This window comes from Tursiops truncatus, chromosome 14 (assembly GCF_011762595.2).
Source record: "Tursiops truncatus isolate mTurTru1 chromosome 14, mTurTru1.mat.Y, whole genome shotgun sequence".
In the NCBI taxonomy this organism is placed as follows: domain Eukaryota; kingdom Metazoa; phylum Chordata; class Mammalia; order Artiodactyla; family Delphinidae; genus Tursiops; species Tursiops truncatus.
This window is the reverse complement of record NC_047047.1, coordinates 15234690-15256749: the sequence shown is the minus strand read 5'-3', so window position 1 is coordinate 15256749 and position 22060 is coordinate 15234690. Positions and strand designations below refer to the sequence as shown.

The 22060-nt window shown below is 41.3% G+C and overlaps 1 long non-coding RNA gene across 2 annotated transcripts in view; it reads right to left on the bottom strand.

Moving 5' to 3' along the window:
- Nucleotides 1-18358: 18358 nt before the first annotated feature.
- Nucleotides 18359-22060, bottom strand: part of LOC141276382 (uncharacterized) — an 84931-nt gene continuing 81229 nt past the window's right edge. For both annotated transcript variants that reach the window (XR_012325874.1, XR_012325875.1), the window contains exon 6: nucleotides 18359-18444. This is a non-coding gene — a long non-coding RNA (uncharacterized lncRNA). The remainder of the gene's footprint in view (nucleotides 18445-22060) is intronic.

The following is a 22060-nucleotide window of genomic DNA, read 5'->3' as shown; positions in this document are numbered from 1 at the left end:
CTCGACGTCTACTCAAGAATGAGGAAGAATGTGGTCTTCTCCCCCTCCCCACTTTTCCTTTGAATATAAAACTGTAGTCCACTAGGTTCTCGGGTGTGGCACCCTCTCGCCTGCCCACTTGTAAGGCTCACAAGCATCCTATTCTAATAAATCACTTCTTATCTGTCACTTTGCCTCTAGCTGAATTCTTTCTACACTGAGACATAAAGAACCAGAGCTTCTCAGAACACCCGCACACCCAAGACGCCACTTAGCAATTTCAATGCTACAGTTGTTGGAAGGAATTAGAGGCCAGTCCCATATACCCTTCCTGAAAATACTGGCCTTCAGCCTTCCCCTCAGTTCCATCCCTCAGATCCCTGATATAACAACACACAAACACCTTTCCTCCAACAACATACAAAATAGCAACCAGGAAACACACCACCTCCGACCTCAGCAATACAACACTACAGCCAACAAAAGTGACTGACACTTAGGAGCACTTACTGTGTGCCAGACACCATTCTGCTCATGTGAAATGTAACATCTCATTTAAACTCATTTTTAAAAGATGTACTTGGCAAGTGAGGGAACTGAGACACCCAAAGTTTAAAGGGCCTTGCCCACATCAAATGACTGACTAATGGAAGAGCCAGCCCTACTATAACTAATAAGCTCTACTGGCTCCTGATACCTATACAAGCTGATCCCAGTATTAACCTGCCCTGAAAACCTCTTTCTTGAAGCCACACTTCCTCTATCCAATATTCCACTTTCTCCCAATGTTCCCCTTCTCCCCCAATATCCTAGGACATTTCTTTGAGCACTCCTGCTATTTATTGATGGTAAGAGATGCCCAGTTACCCCACAATCCTGGACCTCATCCTCAGATACATCAAAAAAGTACTGCTAATGCATTTGACCCCCAAACTCCCAGTTCCTATCCTCCTTGCTTGCACCGATCCCTACCTGCAGACTCAAGCCAACGTCACACCTTTTCCTCACTCATAATTGCCCCACCTCCAAGGTTCCCATTTGGCAGCCTTCCCTCTGGATGACAGATGTGTTTCCATTCACCATAGCTATTCCTGCTGTACACGCCCTTCCCATCACAATTCCTGCATATTGTACTTTGCTCACTTCCCACAGCCTATTGATCCCCTGCTGACTACACCATGGAGAGCCAACCTAACAAGGCTTACATTCAGTCATGGTTCTCACTCTCACCCCGTTCCTGTGCCTCAATTCCTCTTGCTCCTCTTAACCTGATGCAATCACAGCATCTTTATTCCACCCTGTGCTTGCTCAATTAATTAAAATTTTCACTAATGCATTATTAATTGAGATATGGTGTCATCTATCACAAAGCAAATAAATATTTTTCAAATATAACACACTATGCTAATACAGTTATGGTGAAATAGCACTTTCACATATTGCTGGTTGTGATAAAAAAAATCAACACACTCTTCTGGAAGGTATATGTAAATCGAGTGCTTTTAAAGTCAAGACTATGTAAATTTGTGTCTAAATAATTTCTTATTAAAATTCATACCACTTTACTTGGTAATTTGGTTTCTATAAATCTATACTAAGTAAATAATTAGTCCCCCAAAGTGGTGTCTGTGCCCCTCTAAACCTACCCAAATCTACACACTTATCAAGACCCAGAGCAATTTTCTCCACCTCCATGAAATTTTAAGGCCACAAAAAGCTCTCTCTTCTTTGAATAGCTAATGTACTTGGTGTCTCTGCTTCCCATGCCTGGCATTGCTGGCTATCAATTTATTCAGATTCAACAAGCTTTTATGCTACATACTCACAATGGACTGGGAGGTATATTAACACTGGGGAGACAAAGGATAATATGATATGACCTATGACCTTGATAGATCAGCCCTTATCCTTCTCCCTAACCAAGCTGAGGTATCCTTGAAGGCAAGGACATTGGTTTACTTATTTTTTATATATGAAGAACCTAACATAAGTCCTCACAAAAATGCAACAGTTACTTAATAAACTTTTTCCTTAGAGATTCATTTAAGGATACAAAGTGGTGTCATCAATCCCAGAACCCTTATTCCAAAAGGTTCTATCATGGTAAACTGAGAAACATGGTAACATGGTAAACATGGTAAACATGAAGCAACTGAGATTCTCTCAACTGTGGATAGTCTGGCTTTGACTGGTGAATATTTGGGGAAGAATTTAATTTTCAGGGTAAACAATGATCTATATTTCCTCTTATGTATGATACAAAAATAAGGTTCCGCCCCCCAAAAACATTTTACTTAGAAAATTATATTTCTACATACCTAGAATATAATTAAACCCCAAAGACAAATAGGAATACCTATCATTTATTAAAGGTCTATGGCTATATTATCTACACTTTTCCTATAGGCTATCAAACCTCAGAGAAGTTAACAGATGATAAAACTAGTAAGTAGTAGATCAAAAATTTATTCCCAGATCCCTTCCCATTGCACTATGCTATTTTCCTAATGTACATATGTGTGTGTTTTAGAAATAGACATTCCTAGGGGAAGTTTTTTCTGTGTATCTCAAAATACCCAAATGCCACTATAAGTAACTCAAAGATGAGAAACAGAAGACTTCCTGTTAGGAGGGTGCCCTTTCTTTTATCTCTAGCTCTGCCCACCTCCACTCCCACCCCAACATTCACATCATATTAACTTTTTATACTTCTCATTTTGACTGAGTTTTCCTTCTGAGGTCATTTTACTTATTTTCACTTTACAAAAGGTCTATTCGTAGAAAGGATAAGCTAGGACAGAGGCTGGTGCATGGAGCATGAACCTTTCAAGGTACCTGGACTCTTTAAAGGTGTCAATAGAAAAATAGGTCCTGATAAGAAACAAAAGGCTCACTCAGATTAGGATAAAGACTACTGGACAAAGGAATTGTTTACAAATAAAGTGTCTCTTTTGTAAATAAGTTTTTTTGGTAAACAGTTGTTACTTCTCCCAGATGTGAGGAGACAAGTAGAAGGAGAAGATGCAGGAAGGAGAGAAGTCCACCTTATGAGGAGCAGTAGAGTCAGCCCAAGATGACCTCATAGAGGGAGAGCCTGGAGAATAAATATCCTGGCCTCACTCTCTTCCCTCCCTCTGATTTCCTGCCAGGAATCCCAACTGGCCAAATCCAATAGGATACCTCTTCCTGTGGGCACAGGAGACCACTGATATAATTCATGCAGGTCAGCCTCTGCAGGCAGAGAGCAGGGTAGGAAAGTACAGAGAGGTGTGAAAAATGGATTAAGTGGAGTAAGAGATATCCAGCACAAATAGTGAGAGTCATCCGCAAAGATTTGTCAAGTATCACATCTTTTGCATGGAGGATAGAACTTTTAAATGCACAAAGTCGGTACTAGGAAGGAATATTAGACTCAAGATGAGAAATGTCTAAGATATAGGGTGTGCTAATAAAATCCATACACATTTGGTTATGGATAGTTGGATATTAACAAGTATCATTATTATTATATAATAATAATAATATTTGATTTTCTTATAATTAGAAATGTACAAAATACCCACCACCAGAACCAAAGCATTGTCAACAATGGCATACACAAGAGTAACACATATTTTGTCATATTAGCATCTTGGAAGAGTTCATATTTTATTGGGGGATTCTGTAGTGTATAGGGAATAGAAGCATGGACACAAATCATAGTGAGGACAGAGCACCAGATCTTGGAAGTAGAAGACCAGCTGATTCCTGTGGGGCATCCACCCCCTAAATCCTTTAGAAGTCCCACTCCTTAATACCTCTGTATTACTAGCCTCTGGTGTATCTATCACTTGAGCCCATCACAGTCTCATAGAAGGGAACTGCAAACGTATACTTCAAGCCCTTTTCATCACAGTCATGCTCGGCCTTTATTTTACCCTACTCCAAGCATCAGAATACTATGAAGCTCCATTCACAATCTCAGACAGAATCTAGGGATCCACCTTCCTTGTGGCCACAGGCTTCCATGGACTACACGTCATCATCAGATCCACTTTCCTCATTATTTGTTTTATTCACCAAATAAAATTCCACTTCACATCAAGCCATCACTTCGGTTTCGAAGCTGCTGCTTGATACTGACATCTCGTAGACGTTGTATGACTATTTCTCTACGTATCTATCTATTGATGAGGCTCATAGTCCTTTTAGTATTAATAAGTACAACTGACTTCCAATCAGTTTTGGTGCACCCCGAAAAAGAACAATAAATCTCCTATTAACACTACTAACAAATACAACGCTAGCCTTACTACTCGTATTTATCGCTTTTTGACTCCCTCAACTAAACATACACGCCGAAAAAGCAAGCCCCTATGAATGCGGTTTCGACCCCGTAGGATCTGCTCGTCTACCTTTCTCCATAAAATTCTTTCTAGTAGCAATTACCTTTATTCTCTTTGATTTAGAAATCTCCCTCCTACTTCCCCTCCCGTGAGCAACCCAAACAAGTAACCTAGGAACAATACTTACTATAACCTTATTCTTAATCTCCCTACTAGCAGCCAGCTTAGCCTACGAATGAACCCAAAAGGGCTTAGAATGAGACAAATATGGTACTTAGTTTAAAATAAAACAAGTGATTTCGACCTATTAGACTGTGATTCAAACTCACAAATACCAAGTTTCTCTAATCCATATAAACATCCTAATAGCCTTCACCATATCCCTTACGGGCCTATTAATATACCAATCCCACCTAATATCCACGCTACTCTGCTTAGAGGGTATAATATTATCATTGTTCATTCTAGCAGCTCTCACAATCCTAAACTCACACTTCACCCTAGCCAGCATGATGCCAATCATTCTCCTGGTATTCACAGCCTGTGAAGCAGCCATCGGACTAGCCCTACTAGTCATAATCTCCAACACATACAGCACTGACTACGTACAAAATCTCAATCTCCTCCAATGCTAAAATTCATCACTCCTACTATCATACTAATACTTCTAACCTGATTATCAAAAAACAACTCTATCTGAATTAATACCACAACTCATAGCCTACCAACCTCCTTAATCAACTCAACGACAACAGCCTCAATTACTCCCTAACATTCTTCTCCGACCCCCTCTCCACACCACTCCTAATCCTAACAATATGACTCCTTCCCTTAATACTAATAGCAAGCCAATCCCACCTTCTCAAAGAACCACTCATCTGAAAAAAGCTTTACATTACAATACTGATTACATTATAAATACTCCTAATTATAACATTCACCGCCACAGAACTAATCCTATTCTACATCATATTTGAAAACACACTAATCCCCACTCTCATCATTATTACCCGCTGAGGTAACCAAACAGAACGACTCAATGCAGGACTCTACTTCCTATTCTACACACTAATAGGGTCCCTTCCCTTATTAGTAGCATTAACATACCTACAAAATACAACAGGATCTCTAAATTTTCTATTACTACAACACTGAATCCAACCGCTATCCACTTCCTGATCCAATATCCTCATGACTAGCCTGTATAATAGTTTTCCTAGTAAAAATACCCCTCTACGGACTACACCTTTGACTACCCAAAGCACATGTAGAAGCCCCTATCACAGGTTCAAGAGTCCTTGCAGCTGTACTACCAAAACTTGGAGGCTACGGCATACTACGAATTACATCAATTCTTAACCCTTTAACAGAACATATGGCCTACCCTTTCTTCATGCTTTCCTTGTGAGGAATAATCATAACCAGCTCTGTCTGCTTATGTCAAACAGACCTAAAGTCACTCATCACATACTCCTCAGTCAGCCAGATAGCACTCGTTATCGCAGCCATCCTTATCCAACCCCGCTGAAGTTACATAGGAGCTACCGCTCTAATAATCGCCCATGGCCTCACAGCCTCTATACTATTCTGCCTAGCAAACTTGAACTATGAACAAATTCATAGCCGAACCATAATCCTAGCACGGGACCTACAAATCTTTCTCCTACTAATAACGACCTGATGACTACTAGCAAGCCTAACAAACCTCGCTCTACCCCCCCACTATCAACCTGATCGGAGAACTACTCGTAGTTATATCAGCCTTCTCATGATCAAACCTCACTATTATCCTAATAGGAACAAATATTGTAATTACAGCCCTCTACTCCCTATATATGTTAATCACAGCACAACGCGGCAAACACACTCACCATATCAACAACCTCACCCCCTCATTCACATGAGAACATGCCTTAATAGCCCTACACATCATTCCCCTATTACTTCTATCACTAAACCTCAAAATTATCCTAGGCCCCCTTTACTGTAAATATAATTTAAAGAAAACACTAGTTTGTGAAACTAGTAACAGAAGATCAAAGCTTCTTATCTACCGAAAACGTATTGCAAGAACTGCTAACTCATGCCCCCACACCTAACAGTGTGGCTTTTGCAAACTTTTAAAGGATAACAGTTATCCATTGGTCTTAGGAACCAAAAAATTGGTGCAACTCCAAATAAAAGTAATAAACCTATTCATTTCCTCTGCTTTGCTCACAGTACTAATATTAACTGCCCCAATCATAATATCCAGCACAAACCTCTACAAGAGCAACGAGTACCAACACTATGTAAAAAATGTTATCCTTTCTGCCTTCATCACTAGCCTAATCCCAACAATAATATTTCTTCACACAAACCAAGAAGCACTCATTTCAAACTGACACTGAATTACCATCCAAACCCTTAAACTAACACTTAGCTTCAAAATAGACTACTTTTCACTCATATTTATACCCGTGGCACTGTTCATCACATGATCTATCATAGAGTTCTCAATATGATATATGCACTCTGACCCCCACATCAACCAATTCTTCAAATACCTACTCATCTTCCTTATCACTATACTTATCCTCGTTACAGCTAATAATTTCTTTCAACTCTTCACTGGATGAGAAGGAGTAGGCATTATATCCTTCTTACTCATCAGCTGATGATTTGGACGGACAGACGCAAATACAGCTGCCCTTCAAGCAATCTTATACAATCACATCGGAGATATCGGATTCCTCATGTCAATAGCATGATCTTTATTTAACCTAAACGCATGAGATTTACAACAAATCTTCACACTCAACCAAAACTCCTCAAATCTTCCTCTTGTAGGACTCGTACTAGCTGCAGCTGGAAAATCAGCCCAATTTGGACTTCACCCCTGACTCCCTTCAGCAATAGAAGGCCCCACCCCAGTCTCAGCCCTACTCCACTCAAGCACAATAGTTGTAGCAGGTATTTTCCTACTCATCCGCTTCCACCCTCTAATAGAAAATAATAAACTCATTCAAACAATAACTCTTTCTCTAGGTGTCCTCACCACCTTATTCACAGCCATTTGTGCCCTCACCCAAAACGATATCAAAAACATTATTGCTTTCTCCACCTCCAGCCAACTGGGCCTAATAATAGTAACAATTGGTCTCAACCAGCCTTACCTGGCATTTCTACACATTTGCACACACGCCTTCTTCAAGGCCATATTATTCTTATGCTCCAGCTCTATCATTCATAACCTAAACAATGAACAAGACATTCGAAAAATAGGAGGACTATACAAAACCCTTCCCTTCACAACTGCCCTTATTATTGGCTGCCTCGCACTAACAGGAATACCATTCCTCACCGGATTCTACTCTAAAAACCTCATCATCGAAGCCACCACTTCGTCTTATACCAACGTCTGAGCCCTATTATTAACTCTAACCGCTACCTCCCTCACAGCTATTTATAGCACTTGCATTATCTTCTTTACACTACTAGGACAACCTCACTTCCCTCCCTTCACAAACATTAATGAAGATAATCCCCTATTAATTAACCCTATCAAATGCCTATTAATCGGAAGTATCTTTGCCAGATGTATTCTGTCCAACGATATTCCTCCAATAACCACTCCTTTAATAACCATACCCTTGCACCTAAAACTAACAGCTCTCACAATAACAACCTTAGGCTTTATTCTCGCATTCGAAATTAACATCTACTCACAAAACTTAAAATACGTATACCCATCAAACTCCACTAAATTCTCCACTCTATTAGGATATTTCCCCACAATTATACATCGGCTACCCCCTCACCTAAACCTATTAATAAGCCAAAAACTAGCAACCTCCTTACTAGACCTAACCTGAATAGAAATCATCTTACCAAAAACTACAGCCTTTATTCAACTAAAGGCTTCCATAGTAACCTCAAACCAACAGGGCCTTATCAAACTTTACTTTTTATCTTTCCTTATTTGGTATACTCTTGGTATACCAAATATACTCTTGGTATACTTGGTATACTCTTATTTAGTTACCCCGAGTAATCTCCATAATAACTACAACACCAATAAACAATGACCAACCTGTAACAATAACCAATCAAGTACCATAACTATATAAAGCAGCAATTCCCATAGCTTCCTCACTAAAAACACCAAAAATCTCCTGTATCATAAATAATCCAATCCCCCAACCCATTAAACTCAAACACAATATCCACCTTCTCACTCTCTAAAACATATAACACTACTAAAAACTCTGCCACTAAACCTAAAAGAAACGCTCCTAACACAACTTTATTAGAAACCCAAACCTCAGGATATTGCTCAGTAGCCATAGCTGTCATGTAAGCAAACACAACCAACATTCCCCCCAAATAAATCAAAAATACTATTAAACCTAAAAAGGAACCACCAAAGCTAAAGACAATCCCACACCCAACACCGCCACCCACAATCAACCCTAAACCCTCATAAATAGGCGAAGGCTTTGAAGAAACCCCCACAAGACTAATTACAAAAATAATGCTTATAATAAAAACAATGTATATCATCATTATTCTTACATGGACTTCAACCATGACCAATGACATGAAAAATCATCATTGTTATTCAACTACAAGAACATCAATGACCAACATTCGAAAAACACACCCACTAACAAAAACCCTCAATTACACATTTATTGATCTCCCCACCCCATCAAACATCTCTTCATGATGGCTCCATACTTGGCCACTGCCTAATCATACAAATCCTAACAGGCCTATTCCTAGCAATACACTACACACCAGACATGACAACCACCTTCTCATCTGTCACACATATCTGCTGAGACGTTAATTATGGCTGAATTATTCGATACTTACATGCAAACAGAGCTTCTATAGTCTTCATCTGCCTTTACGCCCATGTAGGACATGGCCTATACTATGGTTCCCACGCCTTCCAAGAAACATGAAATATTGGAATAATACTACTATTCACAGTTATAGCCACCGCATTCGTAGGCTACTTCCTACCCTGAGGACAAATGTCATTCTGAGGCGCAACCGTTATTACTAATCTCCTATCAGCAATCAGGCTCCATGTCACACCATGGACTTCAGAGTTGTCACCAGTAAAATGGGAGAAATACAATACACTCTTCTCCCCCCAAGAGTGTTGTTGTAATAGACACATGAAAGTCCTTAATAAATTATAAAGTGCTGCACACATATGCCTTTTATTGTTGTCTCATTATATAGGTATGTCAGCTCTTCCCAGTAGACTGAAAACCTTTTGGGGACAGAGACCACTCATTCTCCATAGTGTCTATGATACAGCCTGGCATATACTAGTTGCTCAGTAAATAGTTTGTTGATACATAAATACAAGTCAGTACTTTCCAAATATTTAATGGGATTCAGTCATGCCACTATCCCTAAATACAGTGGTTTTACTTAAAGAAACAAAGATACAAAATTAGAGACTCTTCGTGAAATTATTATGAAATTGTTATTAGTGCATGCCAGAGCATGTTATGAAGCAAGTTCTTTTTGCATAAAACCCATCAGTGGAAAGGATAAGCCAGAGGAGGGGCAGACATGTGGACTCATTGCTAGAAGAAAAGAGTATCAATCAAGGTCCCAAGAGGAAGTAGTGCCCTTGCCAGTCCAGGCACTCAGCACAAGCGCAGGTGCAGGTGTACTTGGGCCCAAAGCCACCTCACCTCCCTCCAGAGATCTTCTCCCCCAGAAAGCCATCCGTGCTCTTGCAAGTTTTCTCAACATTATTCCTCTCAGCCGATACTCTTTTGTTGCTGGCTGTTAAAACGGAAACCTTTTATGGTGTATATAAGCCAGAGGTGACACAATTAAATGAAACTATTTGTCATATAAAATTTATATCAGCAGGAATTAAATGTCAAATAACTTAGGACTGACAGCCTCTACTGAGTCATAAAGACTCTAAATTAGTCTTGTGAAGGGTATTCTCATCCAGTCCCTAATAAACTCTACTCCACCTAAGATTTACTTTCCAAAGTGCTGGAAGGAAAATGTCAAGGATGAGGTTGTCTTATCCCTCACAAAAAGTTAAGTGGAGATTCTATGTTCATCCTGTACTAACTACAGAAAGTGCAGCGTAAGAAAATGTAAATCTTGTTTCTGTTTTAATTGTGTGTCATTGGGCCAACTATACCACGTCTCTAATTTTCAGGTAATACCACCCACTATTCCTCACAGCTTCAGGAACCTACGTTTTTAACTAACTTTTTTAACTTTTTTAAACTCTATTTTCTAGAGCAATTTTAGGTTTACAAAAAAATTGAACGGAAAGTACAGAGAACTGCCATATACCCCTCCCTCTTCCATGCTCTCAGTTTCTCCTATGATTAACATCTTTCATTCATGTGGAACATTTGTGACAATTGATGAATCAATATTGATACATTGTTATTAACTAATAATAACAGTTTACATTAAGATTCACTTTGTGTTGCACAGTTATGGGTTTTGACAAATGTTTAATGTCATAAATCTGTCCTTATGGTATCATACAGAATAGTTTCACTGTCCTAAAAAATTGGCTGTTCATGAAAAAAATTTAAGAATGAAGTGAAATAATGAAGGGGTATTTTTTTGGCCTATAAAACTCCAGGTAAGTGTCAGACAAGTGTCGCAGAGATGGGTTTCCTTCATCCATTTATTTAACATAATACTAAATATTGGAGACACAAGATGAATAAGACACAGCTCCATCCCATGGGCACTGGGAAATGTGCACATAAATGACACCACAGATTGCGATGATCTTCATAGTAAAGGTGTCTAAAGAACTAACACAGTTAACATGCATTAAGTATTGATTCTGCACCAGGAAGATTTCCATGCTTTATATCATTTTATACCATTAAAACCCCACAGCCACTGTTGTGGTAGACACTCTCCTCATCTACCTTTTATATATGCGGTCCCAATAGAAGTCAATGAGCATCTCTGCTGGGAGCATATATGAGCTCCAGAGAAGAGGTGACTGAGCTGAGTTTTTAAAACATTTGGAGTCCCCCGGCACATGGCAGGGGAAAGGGTATGCAGAACAGAAGGACCAAAGGGAAGAAGGGCACAATGAGGTCACAGTGCTCACATGTGTTCAGATGTCCAAGTGCATCGATGTGTTCAGACAACAGGCAAAAAGGAGGTTACAGCAAGAGGTGAGGGTGAAGTGAAAGACAAAAGTCAACCATGGGAGGTTTGTTACCAACTCCAACTGCTCCCAGAACTCATACTGCTCACTGCACAACAGGCCAATAAATCGAGAGATGAGTTGCTGGGGCAAGGAATAGTGACTTTATTCGGAAAACCAGCAGACAAAGAAGATGGTGGACTAGTGTCCCAAAGAACCATCTTGCCTGGGTTTAAATGTTAATTTTCTTTATAGAACAAAGTGGGTAGGTGAGCAGGTAAAGTAAAAAAGATGATAAGTTGTTGCAAATATTTCCTTGTTCCACCAGACTCTGGAGGGGATGTGTTAATTTCTTCTTTCCTGCAGCCATTCACAGGATGTTTCCTGTGAGCTAAACAAAGGTATTTTAACTTAACACTCAGGCATGGGAGGCAGGGTTCCTGGAGATGGGCCATTATGTATTCTTTATGCTATAGCAACATCCCTTTAGTGATTAACTTGTAGCAAAAGCAATAGAATACAAAGGTTAAAGTAAAAGAAACAGATCCAATACAGAGTCAGATTTGTTCCCTGTTACAGTCTTGGGCGTGCTGCTCAGGAGTTGGTTCTTTAATCTATGGGAAGGTTTACATATTATTTATTTAGCCTTTTGGAGAAATTATTCTCAAGCAGGCTGTAGAACAAGTGGGAGAGCTGGAGGAAAACTAATGAGACTCAGTTTAGTTGGTAAACAATAGGTGAACACATACCATGGGCCAGGACCTCCACTGGATATGGGGATGACGAGATATATTTTAGAAATGTTAAGGAAACCAAAGGGGTAAGGTTCAGAGGCAGGTATAGACCCCAAGAGTTTATGCCTAATTCTTAGTGCAGAAAGCTGGAAACATATGATAGGAACAAAAGTAAAGCATGGTTCTGCTAAAGTCTTGAGAGACATGGAGAACTCGGAACTAGAGCAGCTTTAGGGCCAACAGGCTCAGCAGCCAAGAATTTAGACAGACATGAATTCTGGGCATCAGTTAGGACTCTGGTGGGCATCAGCTTCAGAACTTGGAGTCCAGCATGCATCTTTGCCAGCATCAGCATTATGGTCTGTCACATCATCAGCCAAACAGGGGAGACACTGTCAGATAAGAGTAGAAGATAATATTTTTAAATATATCCCAATTTATTTTTTCTCAGGGATGATTTTATTATCACCATCATCATCATTTGGCTTCCTCCAATATTAAATATAGAGCGAAAGTATGTGACTCATTACCTCAGAGAAGATAATATGCAACAAGAAAAGGCTGTAGGTAGTCTTTTGTAAACCTATAGTATGTGCAAACACACACACACATGCACACACACACAAAATATCTCTTGAAAACCACGATTTTCAGATGCAGGAGCCAGGTGCTTGATGCAAGGCAATATTTTTGTTATTCTAAAAATCTTGACTTAAATACTAAATAACTGTCATCTCATGGAAAAAGCCTAGCATTTCTAGATAAATAGTTTATTGGAAAGAGAATGCAGAATATGTAAGAGCCAGGTAGGTCCCACCCAAAAGTTTCACAAGTTTTACCAGCTGGAACAAGGTCTTACCCTTCCAAGAGAATGTGACTGCACCAGGCCAAGAATTCTGGAGAATAATTGAGAAAGGCTGGGACCTGGGACCCTTTGCTGCAGTGTTTGACCTGGACAAACATCTCCTCAAGCAACAAAATAGAAAGAAACTATGAGGGACTAAAAATAACTGTGTGCATGCACAGTTGGGGCAAATTAAGGACAACAAAATACAAAGAGACCAAAAACCCAACTGCCATTTCTGAAAAGCCAGGAGCAAAAACAGGGTACATGCCCCCTACACACAACAGCACCAAAGCGGTGGGCAAACTACCTAAGCCACCCCTCCGGCCTGACCCCTGGACCCACCACTACCTTCATCCCATATAAGGAACCAGCTCCCCCCCTAACCCCCCCCAACCCCTGCTCAGGGAGTGAGCAGGCAAGCAAGGGAAACTGTTGCTTGTTCTTGCTCCCATTTGCTGCAGCAGGGGCCCCAATAAAGCCTTGCCTGAATTTCTTGTCTGGCCTCTGATCAATTTTTATAGATTAAGGGAGCCAAGAACTCTGGTCAGTAACATAGTGGCTCCTGCAGCAGACTTTGGTCACAAATTAAACGGGAGATGGTGTGTAAATATCCTTCATCCCTTGGTAGGGGGGTGGGTAGGGCAACTCTCACACGTGTTCTCTGCTGACTCTCAGAATTGCCAGCAGGATTAAGCCCCAGTTACTTACACAGGAAACTCACTCTATAACACAACCCCCACTGGCTGCCTTCCTTTCCTTGTATGCGTTCCATTTCCTACTGAAGTTTGCTGGGGTCATCTCCCAAATAAACTACACACAAGAATCCTTGTCTCAGAAACTGATTTGGAAAGATATCTTGTAACATGAGTTAAATCAATAAATCTGTAGCATTAGGAGAAGAAAGATGGGGAGAGTTCATGTCTAAGGGCCTTAACTTTTCGCTGTGATAATAGGAAACAAAGCCATCTTTGCAGAATAAATTTGAGGAGTGGCTGGAGTTGCATAAGTGTTTTGAGGAACAGATGACGATACCAACTGGGACCATGTAGGAAGATTGCAGAGCAGCACTGAGAATCTAGCTAAAGTTGGAAACCACACCTGTACAGTCATGTGCTTTTCCCCTACCTACAGCATCCAGCCATCTGGAAGTTGGAGCAGAGAAGCAGATGGTCAAATTGATCAAAAGTGTTCGGGAATGTGTAGGAAAGTTGCAGCATAAGGACCATGGAGTAAGATAATTGGTATGTTCTTGGCAAGAGAGTGACCAAAGTGATACACTATGACCCAGCAAAGACAGAAAAAGGGACAGAGGAAGGAGTAGAGATAAGGTTGTAGAGTATGTGTGATAAGAGAAAAGAAGCAAGAGGGCTGGAGAGACAGAAATGTTTGCTCAGAGATGGGGAAAGCTGTGCATAAAATTTTAGATACAGATCAGTTCTAAGGGATGACAAGGACTGAGACTTGGCTTTGGGAGGGGACTGTCAATGTCCCAGAACTAAACAACCCAACATATGTGGTCCAAGTATTAAAGCCTGGATTCAGTATAGGTCTGCTTTGGATTTCCCAATTATCATCATGCTTTGGGTTCTCCTTGAGCCTTTAGAGAAGAGGAAGGATGTCATTTTTCCTCTTCATTTGATCTTTGCCCCCTCTGTCTTCTCCCAAAAAGTGAGGAGTTGGGATTAGGTGCTGTGACCCATTGCTCTGTCAGTCTAACCATAGTCAGGAAAATATGGGTAAGCACTTAGAAGTACATAGAAAGGATTCCTGTCCAGAGTGTCAGGCAATACAGGCTCTAAGATTCCTTCCATCTCCGATTGGCCTGCAAGGGCCCCTGTTCCTCATCAACTAAATGCAAAAAACCTGAACTCATGGGTCATGTCCTGTTTTATCACCTACGCATAGGGAATGCTCAATAAGTTGGGATGAACAGAAGTCCTTCAAAGCCCCTGGGCTTGTAGAAACCAAGGGCAGCCCACAATCAGAGGGAATCTAAACATACATTTTAAACAGAAGAATGTTCCCTCCCGCTCCCTCATCCACTTCAGCCTATGACGTCTTGAATTCATCAGAGAATCTAGAGGATGCCTATCCCTGTGGCTCCTGAAAACAGGCACATCACCAATGCCACAAAGGCACCCCCTTCCCAACTCGACTGTGCAGCATTTTGTAACAGTAAATATTGCTAAAAGAACAAAAGTCCCATCGACGCCCCCATGCCTGACAAGGCCTTGATTTGTGGGTGTCAACGCTGGGCCCCTGACTCCCTCTTCATTAATTACACATCAATGACACATTTGCCTGTGTGGCTCTGTAGGTCAATGATTGCATGGTGACAGAGAGCAGAGGAGGCTACATCTTAACGACTTTGGCATGCCTGGCCCTGGGGTGCCCCCAGAGCCTGTGTAGGGGCAATTATAAATATAAGCACTGCTTGCCTAGACTGACAGAGAAAATGAAATCTCTGCTCCAAGAGAAGGAAATTGCTGATGTATATTCAACATGCTTATGAGGAGGGGCTGGGAGAGAGGCAGCTGCATGAGAAAGTAAGTTGCATTATTAATATAACATGATCATCATCACCATTTACATGTTTATTATACTTTAAAGTTTAAGGGGTAATTTTAAATCAAGTATCTTATTTGATCCTCTCCATTAGGGCAGGAACTATTTTTGTGTTATAAACAATACCTAAGTCAGTGCTACGCACAAAGCAGACCTTTTATGAATATTTAGTGTTACAAATGAATAAATGAACTAATCCAAGAATGGTGATGTAAGACAGGCATTATAACTGTCCATTTCTCAGATGAAGCAACTGAGGTACAGAATGTTTTAGGGACTTGCTCAGAGTCACACAGCTAATAGGAAGCAGGGCCAGGATTCAGTCCTGGACTTTCTGCTTCCCAGCCACATGTTCTGTCCACTCTACTCACTTATCAGGGAGTTTTGCATGGATGTGGCAATTACGAGTATACATGTCACAAAACAACACCGTCAGTGGGGCATGCTCCAGAAGGATGCCTACAAAGCTCGGAACTCTACTGACCTCCATGAAGGGGAGAGTTTTGTCCAGGCACTGGTCCCAGCAGATGGCGTAGTGATTTCTTGCTGACAGTGGGCTTGGGGGGACCTGGCTCTTCAGGACTACCACTCACAGAGCAGCATTCACTGCCTGAGGCTTTGGGTAACACCCTAGCAGTGGAGTTCCCAAGGCTTTGTTAGATACAGCATGTAGGGACCATGTGACCCCTCTGCTGATTTCTTCCTTAGCCCAGGCTCATCCTTTCCCTCTTACAGTTCTTCCTAGCCACTGCACTACCATGATGCTCTGGCATCCCCCACCTGCTCTGAACTGCAGGCTTTTGCCCTCCAGCACCCCCAAAGCATGGTCAGGGTCCACTTGTCATAACCCCTAAAGCCCATCAAAATGTTGTTGCTAGTGGGGTCAATGTGCCCTTTAGGCTCTAGGCATGCTTCTAGGATGCATTCCTAAAGATATGGGTCCTTAACTAGCTATACATGGCTTGGCCCTTTCTGGGACATTCATGTCTACACTGAATGTAAGAGAAATCCCAAAGAAATCTGGATAAAATGGATGTTTTTCCTTTTAGCCCCAGAGAGGCTGAAGCCCTGGTTTGGGAGCCAAATGAACACATTCATCGCAATCTTCCCAACGGAGGCTGACACTGGATCTTTTAGATATCATTTCACTTACCATATGAATAACTGAGAATGATTGCCGGAGATGTATGGAGAGGAGATTTCATTGGTGGCCTTTAATAAGCTTCTGGCAGTTGAGGGAAGGTGTCTTCTCTTACAGAACTACTCAAGGCTGCCCCTGGATTATCATTTCCCTTTTAGTAATAGCACCTAGATTCTACTGGGAAAGCCCTTCCTCATTCACAGTTCATCAAGTTTGGATGGAATTTAACCCCCATGTCCTCAGAGCTCCAGGGATAGGTGTGTAACCGTCAGAATTTTTCACCCTGGGCCAGTGACCACATCAGGGATGGGCATGTGACCCAGCTTGGTCAAATCAGACTCAATCCCTGGACACTTGCTGTAACTATTGAGAAAGAGTAAGTCACTTTCAATTTGGTGAAAAATAAGTCTAGAATGCTTAGTGGTCATATTACCTGTGGGAAGAAAGAACCTGATTGAAAATTAAATCAAAGTAGAATGAAACAGATCCAAAGATGAAGAAAGAGTCCTAATGGTGAGAGATTCTTTAACTTAATTTTATAATGACAACAGATGACTCAAGAATGGAATAGGAGTTACATGTATTTCATTATACAGATAACATAATAGAACTATATTCAACAAACTATATATTCCATACCTGTGCTGTTCAATGCAGTAGTTATTAACCATATGTGGCTACTGAGCACAGGTGGCTGGTCCAAATCGAGATAAACTGCAAGGGTAAAAGCACACTGAATTTCAAAGCCTTAGTGTGAAAAAAAATGGACGTAAAATGTCTCGTTAATAATTATATGTTGACTACATGTTGAAATGACAATATTTGGGGTATATTGGGTTAAATATAATATATTATGAAAATCAGTGTCCCCTATCTCTTTTTTTAATGTGGCTAATAGGACATTTAAAATTATTTACATGACTTGTGTTCTATTTCTACAGTGCTATTCTAAGTGGGGATTTTGATATTCATTACAAATAGTTCCCTAAAGGCTCCATAATAAATAGTCTCTAGGAATATTTGCTAAGAGTAGAATGACTATATAATTTATCATTGAAACCAGGACACTTTAAGAATAAAATAGGATGCTATAAATGATTATGTCAGAACAACAGGTATATTTATATACCAGGACAGTCATGGGTAACCCAAGATAGATAGTTACCAGGCTAAGATTCCTCTTTTCCTAAAATACAGATTCTTCTGATCCTAGCCCCACACAATTACTATCTTATGTTAGTCTATGGCATACTGCTTTTGGTAATTCTCTATTTCTTCTTATGTAACTGTTTAAATTTTGATTTCCAGATCTTTGATTGAATATGTTGTTAAGGATGGTTTGTTTCACATAGCTCCTTTAATTATTATTCATTAATTTGACAAATATGAATTAAGTTCCTGTGATGTTCCCGACATTTTATATTCTAAAGATATCTCTCTTTCTACATATGAGTGTTATGTTTCCTACTTTCTTCTATGCATTGTACGCATTCTGTCAATCTTAGGTGGTGAGAACTTCCCCCAAAGATTTCTAAACTGAAAGCAGAAGGTCCTTTTGAATAGAAATATGGATACCAAGACATTTTCTGGGTAACACATTAAGCATCTCCCTACCAGTGGTATGCTAGCAGTGTCACTCTTTAATATGTCATGGAGGCTCTGCAACATCCTTGTGCATGCTGCTCTTGGTCCACATAAACCTGAAACATTTACGGGGAAGGAAATATCAAGATCAATTTTCCAGCCCCTGATGTGGGATTAGAAAACACTACAATATGGACAGAGGTGCCAGCATCCCTTTTGAGTCCCCACTTACTTGGAGAAAATGATAGAAGTCCAGAAAAGCTTAAGTATACCACACAGAGGAGTACAGGAAAGCCTAACTGTAATAATAATAATAATAATTTAAAAGGCTCAACAGGGGAAGGATCCACTTTCAAGATCATATAGTTGTTGGCAAGACTCAATTTTTCATTGGGCTATTGGACAGAGGATGCAACAGAGAAGAATAAACCTGACTCCGTGTTAGATCTCTTCCTTCAGCTCTAAACTTTGTGCTCTGTTGCCTGTACTTAGTCATGCTGGCTCTGCTCCTTTGTAAAAGAATGTTGCCTATAACCTGAAATATACATAATAGCCCATTCTCAAGACTCTGCCTCCCAGGCTTGACCTGTAAAGGTATAATATGATAAAAAGTTGTAGAACAGAAATTGTCTTATTGGATGTTTATAGGAACATTGTGAACAACCTATTTGGACAACTGCAAGAACAAATGATTCCAAAGCCAAGAAATCCGCAACAACCAGCTACACCTTCTCCACTTTTTGATATAAAAGAAGCCTGAATTCCAACTCAAGTAAGATGGTTCTCTGGTACACTAGTCAGCCACCTTCTTGGTCTGATAGCTTTCCCAATAAAGTCACTATTCCTTGTCCCAGCACCTCGATTTATTGGCCTGTTGTACAGCAAAAAATACTAGCTTGGACTTGGTACCAAGGACCTCAGTTCCTAGCTGGCAGGTGGCTGGAGGCCACCTCTCATTTCCTTGTCATGTGGACCTCTCTGATACGGACTCTTGCTTCAACAAAGTAAGCAAACCAAAAAAGCAATAGCGGGAGTTTGATAGCAACATGAAGTCACAAACTTTTGTAACCTAAGTCACTGAAGTGACATCCCAGGCTCTTTGTTGTATTCTGTTGTTAGAAGCAAGTCAAAACATGTTGCACATTACCCCAGCCTGAGAAACACTGCATCCAGCTTTTTGGGAGAGCCAGATGCCCCAGCATTCAGAGGAACCTATAGATCCTCTCAGGAGTCTGAGAGGTAACCAATTATAATGTGGGTATTTCATAAACTTAATTTCAGTACTAATATACTGAGACAGTAAACTGAAATGTCTTCCATCCCCTGTGAATATCATTGCCTTGTCATTTCCCACCATATTTAATCAGGGGAGGAAGGATCCAGCCTAAAATAAAGGTGTCCTTGCCCAATGCTGAGTTTTCAAATTGGGGTTTTTGAATCAGGAGTGAAGTGGTAGTCCTCAAAGGAAGGACAAAATGGCTTTCCAAACTCCAAAAGCTTCCCTCTCCATATCAAGAGCAAACCTTGAGCATAGGGACAGAGTCATGGGTGGAGAGGGATAAGAACAGGCAGCCCAGCTACTCAGCACAGGGGAAGTAGCTGGGGGAAGGTGGTAGAGAGTTCCAGAAGGACCCACAAAAGTGAAATGTCAGCAGTGTCCTCACTCTCTCCTTGCACTTAGAGGCTCCAGGAGTAACAACTTCCAGATCAGGAGGGAATCTGTGAACACTGAGGATGCTTCCTCCACCTCCTGGACATAGCAAGGGGGATGTCCTCTTTTGCCTTTGGCAGCTGTTCAGTCCAACGTGGGGTGGGAGAGGCAGAGCAGCAATGGCAGAGGGAGGCATGTGGAGGACTGAGAGTGGGTCCCAGTTGTTCTCAGATGACCCCAAGGAGGCCCAAGGTTGTGACAGGGAACCAGCAGACTGCAGGGTCCTAGAAATTCTTGGTGCTTATGCAACTCATGTTTTGGCCTACTGTTGGTAGATTCAACAATCTCATCAAAAAGCCCACACCCATAGTGTTTGCTAGAACCACTATTGGAGCTAGAAAGGGGAATTTTGAATGTCTCTCTCTGCAGAGCCTCATCTAGTGCTTTACAGACTCTTAGCATCTTGTAATAGTGAAGAAAAAGTGAAGCTGTCTGGAGCCCAGTCACATGAAGCACGGGGACACTTCAGGCACATCTCACATGACTGCCAGGGGCCACCTCGGGGCCCACCATCTCAACTGTGTTTCTGTCAGCCAGATGTCTTCGGTGGAAAACTCTCCAGGCCCCTAAAGCTGATGCAATGTGACAAGGCTGCCACCAGATGTGCCAGACAGCCAGAGGGTTTTGCCTGGGAACCTAGAGATTCCTGCCCACGTAGTCCCTGGGGATCCCCACAGAATTGCCAATATGAATTTCACTAATTGTGCTCACATGCTCCCTGCCCTCTCCATCTCTCTTTTCCCCTTTCCCCTTTTTCTTAAATAAATTTATTTATTTTCTTTATTTATTATTTTTGGCTGTGTTGGGTCTTCGTTGCAGCACGTGAGCTTTCTTTAGTTGCAGTGTGCGGGCTTATTGTGGTGGCCTCTCGTTGCAGAGCACAGGCTCTAGGCACGCAGGCTTCAGTAGTTCTAGCACGTGGGCTTCAGTAGTTGTGGTGCGCGGGCTCTAGAGTGCAGGCTCAGTAGTTGTGGCACACGGGCTTAGTTGCTCCGTGATATGTGGGATCTTCCTGGACCAGGGCTCGAACCCGTGTCCTCTTCATTGGCAGATGGATTCTTAACCACTGCGCCACCAGGGAAGCCCTTCCCTTTCCCTTTAAGATTGGCTAATCTCCAGAATAAGCCTCATCTTGGCAAGTGGGACAATGATCTTGGCAAGTGGGACAATGTCCCATGCATCTCGGCTCTTTCTAGAAGCCCCTCTTCTCACCTGGAGGCGCACAGAACTTAGAGCCCAGTAAGATGAGGCAAAGAGAAACTAGGGGAGACCCTCACTGTCCTGCACGCCATGATCATCATCTGTGGGGTGGAAGACATGCCAGCACTGTGGATCTTTTCACCCATGGCCCCCAAAAGATCTAATCCCAGGTTTACTATTTTCCAGGTTGTTTTTTTTTTCACACATCTGGCAGTTGTCCAAGTTCCTAAAACATGTATGCATTGATGCTTGCATGTGTAATGAGACCTCCAGAGCTCTTCTCTTCCTGTCTACATGGTAAAAAATAGGTACGCATAAAAGTTAGCTGAGTGAATAGATGACTTGTGGGCAAGGAAACTCCTTCACACTGGGGGACTGATGGCCCTGAGGTCCTTTTCTGTACAATGATCCTTGGTGTTACTGCTCCAGGGTCCCTCTCTTAGTAAGGAACAGTGGACTCTGGTGCAGTCTGGCCTGGGAATCAGGATATTTAATTGGCCTCATGATTCTCTTGCCATACCCTGGGAGCAGGAAATGTGATGACACTGATGTTGCTTGAAAGTTTCATGAGCTACACTTCCTTCAATATGACTACTTCTTTTCAGTCCTCTCATAGGTTAGCTACCTGCTGTAAACAGCGCCACCCATGATCCAGAAGAAATCATAAGCACCTTTATCAAAAGTGGTAAATTGGGGGGAGGTTTTGATATTTCTTTCTGGACAGACTCCATTTGCATCTTGTAGATTCTTATCAGTTTGCAATAAATAGCACTTGCCAGGTGAGCACTGTTGAAAGTCCCTATATGTATTCTGTCACCCTC